Source organism: Columba livia, chromosome 3, assembly GCF_036013475.1.
Source record: "Columba livia isolate bColLiv1 breed racing homer chromosome 3, bColLiv1.pat.W.v2, whole genome shotgun sequence".
Taxonomy (NCBI): Eukaryota; Metazoa; Chordata; class Aves; order Columbiformes; family Columbidae; genus Columba; species Columba livia.
In genome coordinates, this window is record NC_088604.1 from 102,836,089 (window position 1) to 102,845,808 (window position 9,720).

Here is a 9,720-nt window from a genome sequence, read left to right on the forward strand (position 1 = left end):
ATTCCCACTCTCTGCTTTAGGAAGAGGAGCAACTTCACAGGTTGTCTTGCTGCCAGGGAGCAAGCACCAAACAGCATTTTCTCCAAAACTGCCCCACTGCTGTAATAATGACGGTAAAACCCTCTGCTTTTTCCAATAGTTCTGATTAAAACCAGCACCCCCAGCCCAGGTGTGAACAGAAGGATGCTCTTGGGCATTTGCCAGCCCCTGAGCCTGGTTTCAGGTCTCCCTGGGGCAGGTGGTGGGGTGACGTGCTGCAGCAGGCTCGGAGGCTGAGCCACAGGGCTGGGGAAGCTGGAGGCCATGCATGGGATTTCAAGCCTTAGTGGTCACAAGCTGGGGGGGTTGATCAGTCCCATCTTTAATATCACACACCCCCCAACTTGTTTTTTCTCCTCTTATAAGAGACCAGAGCTTTGTGCCAAGGACTGACCAGGCAGAGCCTGGCCCCTCAAGGGGCCTCCAGGGAGCCCAAGGTGGGGGAGCAGGAGGTATGTGCATGGTGCCCACAATTCATGCACTGGTGAGATGAGCCACGCAGTGGCAGGTACAAGCACTGATTTTGAACTTTTACCCCCCTGGATCAGCAACACTTGTCTTTCTCTTTAGGGCCAAATTAATCACCAAGCGCTTTTACACCTCTCTCTGGAGCGCCGCAAAGGGAGGCCACCTCTTCTGGGACACCCAAAAACACCGGGGCTGGATAACTCACCCCACACTTGCGGGAGCCATGGTATCCCCCTAACGCCCACCATGCCGTATCACAACACCGTGCCTCCTCACCGGCACAGACAGAGGTCACAGCCAGTGAAAACTTGTTCTGGTCAAAGGCACACGGCATCCGGCTATCCCGTTATCATCTTCTGCTCTATAAATATAGATGTTTTAGGTGCAAGTTTTACAGCTAAAGAGTAACGAAGAATAAATGCAATTGCTTCATCCTCATCTGCCAGCAACACAGTGTTTTCTGCTGCTCTTTCCTGACTCTGAAAACCAGATTTCTCAAAAAAAAGGGCTTTAATGAAATAGCTCCTTGGTACTTGAACCCAGCTGGGCTGAACAGCTGATTTACTACTCTGTGGAAAGCAGTTCCAGGTAGGAACCAGACCAAATGTCTTTTTGAAATTTGTGGCCAGTCGTAAACTAGTTTCATTCTGGGTCAGCCCAACCATTTCAACACAGAGCACGTTAACCTTTTTTCTAACTTCGTTGGTGTTGCTAAATCCGTACTCACCATGGAAAAGGTGCTATGGCAGATGGCCCCTGCCCTCCTGGCCCTTTGCCCGCCTGACCACGCTTGCCACGGGGGTTTGGCATCACTTTGGGCCACAGCACATGTGCTTGTCCATTGAGGACAGAAAGGTGAGCGGAGCTTTGTGCCAGGAGCGGCTCCAGCACACAGCCGTGTGGTGGCGAGTGTTGGACATGCAAGGTGCCTCCACCCGTGCCCCATCCTGTGCTTCACCAGACAAAGCTGCATGTTTCTCCCTACGTGCATCATTGACTGTCACACGTTTTATTAAAGACCTTTCAGTTCTGCTGGAAATCACCCCTTGTCGTAGTCTTGCTGTGATGCCCAGGGTATTGTGCCAAGCTCCGTGGATAGGAAGCTGAAGAGTCATGGTCCCCGAATTAAACCAGGGGGCTGGTTTAGTTCCACCCTTGCCTCCTAGTTGTTTTGGGATGGCCCTGCAGTTCATGTACATGCATACAGTCCAGCCAGAGTGTATTTTATTACTATTCAACCCAAACTACATCCCCTAAAAGACACCACCAAAAGTCCATTGACATTTGAAGTCCAGACACAAGCAGAGTTATAAGCTAGGCTAGATCTGCTGTGCTCATCCCAGTCAAAAGCAACAGCTTCTCCCACGCACTTGCTAACCACAGCATGATAACACACCCCTGTCTTTTCTAGCCAGCTTCTCTCCATGCTCTCACACACACAATGCACTTCCATGCAAGTGCTGCAATTTATTTTCCAGACTGGGACTCAACATTTTAATCCCCCTGTGGGACCAACATGCTGTAAATCCCAGGTGACAGCGGCTCCAGCTGAAGTGGGGTTAGTTACACCAAATCCCACAGGAGCCCACACCACCCACAAGTCATCCTTCCTCCTCTTGTCATCCATCTTCATAACCAGAGCTGGGCTGAAATTGAGTCCTGCTTCCCTTGCACCCACCCACCAGCCAGAGGGAAGCAATACCCGCCCCGCTCCATCCCTTCCACCACAACAATGCAGTGGGATGCGGAGGCTTCACAAGGACTCTAGGACCAACAAAGGCAGAGTAGCTCAGTCCATCTTCCAGGTCTGATGATACTTCCAGCAGGCAGGTCAAAGGGAAGAGCACACTTGGGCTTGGGGATTAAAACGGGCTCACCTCCGCCAGCACTGACTGAAGGCAATGGCAGCGCTCCCCTAAATACCCAGCAAGTGATGCAACCCTGACCCACACCCCCCCTTTCCACCCGTCACACACATACAGACACAGGCACTGCTCCCAAGGCTGGGAGGGAAATAAGTTGTCCATTGCTGGCTTGCATCCATGTTTTCCTCAGTTTTGGCCATGCTTGTGTGTATCAGGTTTTTTCCACCCTAGGAAGGAGGAAATGGGTGCATACCTGTGTAATGTGCACCCTGATGGTGAGCCTGCTTTCCATTTTCATGCTGGGGCCCAAACTGAGGGGTTACAGAGGACCATTTGTATGCCTATTTATATCACCAAGTGTCAGATTGTGACTTGCTGACTTGCTGTGTTTTGATACTGTGGATTTCTTTTTTTTTTTTTCTTTTTTTTTTAAGTTAAATATATTCTATTGCTGGACAGCGAGAACGAAATGCAGAGTCTCTTTACATAGACTGGAGAAACCCCATCAGCCATGGATCAAAACGGGTCTTCCTTCTCCCACCAGTTGCATGAGGGAGAGCACCCAGTAGACACCAGCCCACATCCACATCACCTGAGGAAAGGAGGCAGGGGCCATGGCACAGCTTTCTTAAGGAATTAAAACCCCAGAGTCTTACAGGGGAGCAGAGGGCTGGTGAGGAGCCTGACCTGGCTCCTCAAGCTGAGACAAGGGAGGGGGAAAAGCCACCCTGCTGTTCCCCTGCACACACACCTACCAGCAATCCTTCTTGCCTGCACTTTCTTTGCGGTTTTAATACTTTAAAATAACTCCAGCCACATCCTCCCTGTTCCCCACACAAGAGCAGCCCCCATGCTGCCAGGGGACCCAGCCACATGTGCCCAAGCAGAGAAGACCTTGGCAGAGCTGCCATAGGGGAGCTTTCCCATGAAATCAGCTCTGCTGACAGCCCTTCAAACCACAACTGCGTGTTTTGACTGTCCATGTTTCATGTTCCCTGCTCCTCCTGCAGTGTGCGACACCCCAAAACGCTGCTGCTTTGCTCCCTCCCCAAAAGCACCACAAGTGGGAGCACAGAGAGAAAGACATGGAAGATCTCAGCTGGACCTGTTACGGCTTCCCTCAGTGATCTTTTAGACAAGCAAGTGTCAAAAGTCTTTAAGCACCTGCTCATTCATATGAATGTCCACACCCTAGTTAGTAGTTGTGCCCCCAAACATTGGTACACAGGTGATTTCCAGGCTGCCAAGCCTCACCTGACCCTGCTTAGATGTCTCACCTCTGCAGGAGGCTCCTTCTTAACAGAGGTTTATGCAAGCAGCTTGTCCTTTGTGTGAGAAATTCGCTCCCTGTCCCCAGGAAAGCAGGGGCTGCCACTCTCTCTCCATCTCCAACCCAGGCGGTGTTCACAGAGGACAGGTTTCAGCCGCCCCCAAGGTGCCTGTGGAGAGATCAGCCTCTTGTGCCCCCAAAGACCCAAATCCTCAAAGGGCTGTGACACTACCAGAAGTGACAGTGGGCTGATCGGAGCAAACTTTGAGCACAGTTCCATGTGCTATATTGGGACTGTGCAGTCCCTCACATGTGGTGCAGCCCACAGCCATCAGCTGCCACCGCCTGGGGTGGTTTTCTTCCCACTGCAGCACTTTGACTCTCCTCCGTCTCTGCTGGGAAGGGGGAAAGTGACACCATGTCACAGGGCTCAGTGACACCTGCTGCCCACTCAGAGTGGGTGGTGGTAGCAGAGCTGGCCTCCCTTTGCAGGCTCCAGCCTTTCTGAGAGGCAGAGGTGGAGAGGTAGCACAGCAGTGTGGAGGGGGCCAGCGGAGGAGGTGAAAGATGTCTGGGACAAAATGCAGCTGTGCCTGAGACATTCACCCTCTACAGCCCCAAATGCAAGGGCAGACATTGGAGATGTAGCTTGAGAGATTAAAGTGTGCTTGTGGCTGTCTCCAAATCATTAGCACAGCGCAACACTCCTCCTGTTTGCACGGGCTCATGCCAAAGCAAAGCCTGGCCATGGAGAAGCAGGAGTGGGCACCCACCCAGCATGGCGGGGGGTTGTAGCCATTGGGAAGGTGACAGCACAGATTTGAACTTCATCTGCCTTCACAAGCAGCACCCAGCACAGAACATCAGTAACCACCTGAGCAGGGTCAGGACCTCAGCAAGAGACACCCCACAGCTGGCACACCACTGCCAGGCTGACCAGCCCCCCGCAATTTGTCTTCAGCAAGAGAAACAGGGAAGGGGAAAGGATACAGAGTGTGGGGCCATTTGTGTCTGGCAAGGCGGCCAGCTGCAGCAAGAGCACTGGGGACCAGCCCAGAACATCCCTGCCCAGCCAACTGGGCAGCAGGTCCAGCCTGGGGGGCTTCAATAGCGCTCAGGGGGACAAACTCCAATTTGGTGCAAGACCAGCAAGAAGTCTCTTCTTGCACCTCATGGCTTTGAGAAATCTGGTAGGTGAGACACACAGCTCCATTTCACTTTCTATGTCTCTCTATTTAGGCTTCGTCCCTCACCAGGTAAGCACTTTGGGATGAAAACTGATATGTAATACTATTATGCTACTAATACACCCATGCAGACACAGCATCACATGGTAAATCCACTAGAGAGACCTGGAATAATTATCTTGAAAATATTTCCTTAAGCCTTGCTAGCACACTAGTTTCAGAAGGGAAAGGAAAAAAAATAAAGTAAAAAAAAAAAACTATACAAATTGAAAGTAAGAAAACTGAAGCCTAGTAAAGACAGAGAAGCCACAGGGAGCAACCACTGTGCCTTATTCTCACCCAAGCTCCATAATGAGAACAGGTCCTTCACCCACCCAGAGGGACAAGTATCTCCAGCAGTTTTTCAGCCCTTTGGGCTGTGGACATCCACATCCCAGGAAGTGCTCTGGCATCAGCAGGCACAAAACCAGGAGGTTTTCAGGGGTTAAAAAGAGGCAGAGAGGCAATGAGTGCAGCCTGCTGGCTCCTCAAATAGGCAGCAGCACCAGCTCCTCTGGAGCAGACACTAAAGCCTCTGTTCTCAGAGAAGACTTGACACCCAGAAACCCAGGGAATAGAGTGACCAGCGGGTTTCTGGGGCACTTGCCCCACAGTATGCTGGCCCTTGCTAGGAGACAGCAGCCAGCAAACCTCAAGCACCTAAAGAACTGGAAATGCCCCAAACAGCCTTACTCTGCCCTTCTCCAGCATCCCTTGGATGGGCAGAAGCCACACCAGAGCTGTTCCTGCTCCCTAGACCCATGGCTGCCCTGCCCTGAGCCCCACACCGCATCCCTGGGCAGACCCCCCACCAGCCACCCACCTCCTCCACACCTCACAGCCCCAGGGGAGGCACTCAACTGCCACACCTCTCCCCTGATTTCAGGTGCAAACTGGCTCACCCCCCCAAGAGCAGAACCTGCCCAGATGCCCCCACAGCACAGTTACAGCCCCTGCTGTAGCTCCTCTGTGCAGCACAGCAGTGGGGCACCCAGAAAACTGCCTCCCCAGTAACCACCACACAACAGGAAACCCCCCCCCCATTTTCACATGCATTTGCCCCAAGCTAGAATTTCTCCACTTCTACCCCCCACAACCCAGAAACACAGGTCCCCAAACCAAACTAGCCTCTCAGTGGTGCTACACAGCACTGGGACACATCCAGCCCTTCAACAACCCTTACTGGGAAACACACAGGGCTGCAGCCCATAACACTAATAGCACTCACATGTGGCTGAGTCTTTATGCATGATCAGAGTAATCAGTGTAACCAGGTGTGCTTTGCATGAGGCCGCCTGGGAGATTTCAGGCTGTCAGCTGTTGTTACATCTTCGGGGAAAAAGCATCTCCAGCAAGAGGCCTGTGGTCAGTCCTGGCTTGCTGTCAGCCTGACTGGGAGCCAGGGTCTACCCACAAACAGCTCTCACTGGTGGCGATGTGGAGACATGGAAACACACCACCTGGATATGTGTCATTTAGAGGGATATATGTATAAAAAACAATTTCAATTATCTTCTGTTCAAACTAGCCTGACCAACCATTAAAAATCAAATAAACAAAATCAAACAAAAACAACAACAAAAAAACCCAGACAAACAACAACAAGGAAGTCAATGCAAAGGAGGGTTATTGCAAGGTATACACGTGCTATCTCAAAATCTTTGCAGTCTGAATGTACATTTGGATCTGAATGGAGTTATGAGAAGGTAGCAACTGATCCTGGAAGCTACTATTACAGCCTACCTCAGAGCATGTTTGCAAAGGAAAATCACAGCCCTGTGGAAGTGGATGTGAACTGCAGGCCTAGCAGGAGTGCACACTCGTGTCTAAGGCACATTAAGTGTGTCTCCACAGGAAATGAAAACATGGCAGCCAGAGCATCCACACACTATAAAATGGCGTCATGCACCATGTCCCTAAGTAACTTTGGACTGAGGCAGGCAAAGCGAGGGGGACAAAAACACCCCCAGGCTGAGCCCTCTGGGGAAAGCCAAAACACTACCACCCACGGCAGTGCTGGTACCAGCAGAAACGTTCCTCACCAGCCCTCAGTGTGGGGAGCTATGGGTCCCGCCTGTAGCAGGGACGGTGGCAATCGCTGGCTGGCACGAAGCAGCTGCCGTCGGGGCGAGGTTTGCTACCTGCAGCATCTTCTGAGTTCCCCTTTGTGTGTGTACAAACACACAGAAAAAAACAACATGATCTTGGCCTTTTTCACCGCCAGACATTATTGTAAATATTAATATTTTAAACTACCAGGTGTTTCCGTCCCAGGAGGGATGCAGCCAGCCTGGCCCTGCTGGCTGCCCCTCCAAGGTGCCTACATCACTCTGAGCCTGTAAAAGACAATCACAGAATCATTTTGGTTGGAAGTGACCCTCAGGATCATTGAGTCCAAACATAACCTAACTCTGGTACTAAACCATATCACTAAGAACCTCGTCTATACGTGTTTGAAACACCTCCAGGGATGGTGATTCCACCACTTCCCTGGGCAGCATGTTTCAGTGCTTTACAACCCTTTCTGTGAATAAATTTTTCCTGATATCCAATCTGAACCTGCCCTGGCGCAACTCAAGGCCATTTCCTCTCATGCTATCACTTGTTACTTGGGAGAAGAGACCAACACCCTCCATGCTACAACCTCCTTTCAGGTAGTTGCAGACAGCGATAAGATCTCCCCTCAGCCTCCGTTTCTCCAGGCTGAACAGCCCCAGTTCCCTCAGCTGCTCCTCATCACACTTGTGCTCCAGATCCCTCACCAGCTTCATTGCCCTTCTCTGAAATCTCCCCAGCACCTCAATGTCTTTCCTGTAGTAAGGGGCCCAAAACTGAACACAGGATTCAATAATGTTGGAGATGTGCCTTCCACCAAGACCTGAGCAGCCCAAACTTTGGGCTCAGCATGGCAGTGGCTTATGCATGGTTGTGTCAGGTACGATGCTGCCCCAGCCCACACTTGGGAACCAAGGCTGTGCATGGCCATACCACCTGCCTGGAGCCATCCCATGGTGCAGGCATGAAGCTGCTGGGTGCTCATGGACCTTCAGTGGCCTTCAACCCCACCACACTGCTCCAGCTGAGGAAAAAGAGGAGTTAAAGGCTGACTACAAGGCCTTCTCTGTTTCTTCCTCAAATGGAAAAAGTCTGTTCTAGGCAATGAGTTTCCTGGAGGTCTAATTTTAGATAAAGGCTGTTGCTGCTGGCCCCGGCTGCTACTGCCCCCCACCTTGCCTCAGCCTGGCCCCCAGCACTGCTCTCGCTGCTCCCAAACCTGCCAGGGCAGGTTATCCACAGCAGATATGGGCTTGCAGGGGGCGAATGCAAACAGGCACTGAGCTGCTAGTGACATGAAGGAGGGTTGCAGGTTTTTAAGGGATGGGTCTTGGTCTCAGGCCAGCCAGATGAACAACAAACTCCAGGCTTAAATCCTGTTTATTCAGAGGCCTGCCCACCACTGAGCAGCCAGCCTGGGCAGTGTGGGGGCAGGAGCTGGTGGGGACAGCAGAGGTGGCCAGGGACCAATATCCCTGCAGAGATGTCACACAAGCACCCTGGCAGGCTCCCCACTCAGCACACCATAACTTGCCCTGCCAAAGACTCTGCCCATGCCCCCCCAATCCTCCTGCTGGCTTCTAACCAAGGACGAGGATGTTCCCGAGGCTGTGGGGCTGTGGAGGCCATCCCCACCAGGCAGGGCTCATTTGCAGGAGACGAAGAGCAAAGTGGCCACTGTCACTGCCTGTCCCACCCATGGCCAGCACAGCCCCAGGCGCCCTCTGCTCTCCAGTGCAAAGGATGGGAGGGCACCAACTTGCCCTGTGGCAGTAGCACATGGGCTGGGCCATGCTGGCAAGCGAATGCTCAGGAGATGTCCCTTCTGAGCCTTCAGTGATCTCCCTGCAAGCCACAGGGACTATCAGCCTTCCTGAAAATTCATGTCCCATGGGAAATGCAGTTGGACATGTACAAGAGGTGGGGGTCACAGCAAAGCATGTTTGCAGCACCTGCTTGGGGTTGATGAAGGGTGAGAGGAAACACGTGGCATTTTACACCCCAGGAGATGAAGCATGGTGGTGATGACATGTTCTCCAGCCCAGGAGAATGCGGCTGAGAGGATGAGCTTCCTGTGGAGAGGCAGGCATTGGCAGTGATTTTGGGTGCACCAGCCCCACATCTAGCTGTGACCAGGGACACAAGGAAAGACCAAACCTGTAACTTCTTCATTTGAGATGGCCTTTTCCCATGAGGGTCGTCCAGCCAAAACAAGGCAAGGATCTTTGCTCAGCAGCAAAAACCCCAGTATTTTTTATAACTGTTGCTGTTTTGCTGGTATTAACTTCACAGAGGAATAAGAAGAGATAGAGAGAGCTGGTTTACTAAAGCCTCCCAACCCATCCCCACTGCAGCAAACAGCCCTCACGGAGCTCCTCATGCTTTTCCACTGGAGTTCTTTGTCCTATTTATGCTGTGCCAAGCAGGTCACATATGGGAATGTCATGGGAGTCACCAAAAGCTCTGCAGGGGCACATGCCACCAATGGCAGGGAGGTGGGACATGAGATGAAGGGCACTCCTGGGCCTCCCTCACCTTCACGCACCCTAACTCAGCTCCCCCTGCTGGGACATGGCTTATCTCTTCCAGATGCTTCCCTCCAACTGCTGGCAAACCCCAAACCCATCAGACCCACCTCTGCCACCCAAATGCTGTCCCCTATGCCAGCACCCTGGCCTGGCCACAGGGACTGCTGGTGGCAGCTGAGCCTATCCTCGCAGATGTAATAGAATCATAGAACCATAGAATAGTTCGGGATGGAAGGGACCTTCAAAGGTCATTTAGTCCACTTCTCCTG

At 52.1% G+C, this 9,720-nt stretch overlaps 1 protein-coding gene across 2 annotated transcripts in view; it reads left to right on the top strand.

The window, feature by feature from the left end:
• Positions 1-1,549, top strand: part of STUM (stum, mechanosensory transduction mediator homolog) — a 50,861-nt gene extending 49,312 nt beyond the window's left edge. For both annotated transcript variants that reach the window (XM_065058644.1, XM_065058643.1), the window contains exon 4: positions 610-1,549. The gene's annotated coding sequence lies outside the window, so the exon portion shown is untranslated. The remainder of the gene's footprint in view (positions 1-609) is intronic.
• Positions 1,550-9,720: the final 8,171 nt, after the last annotated feature.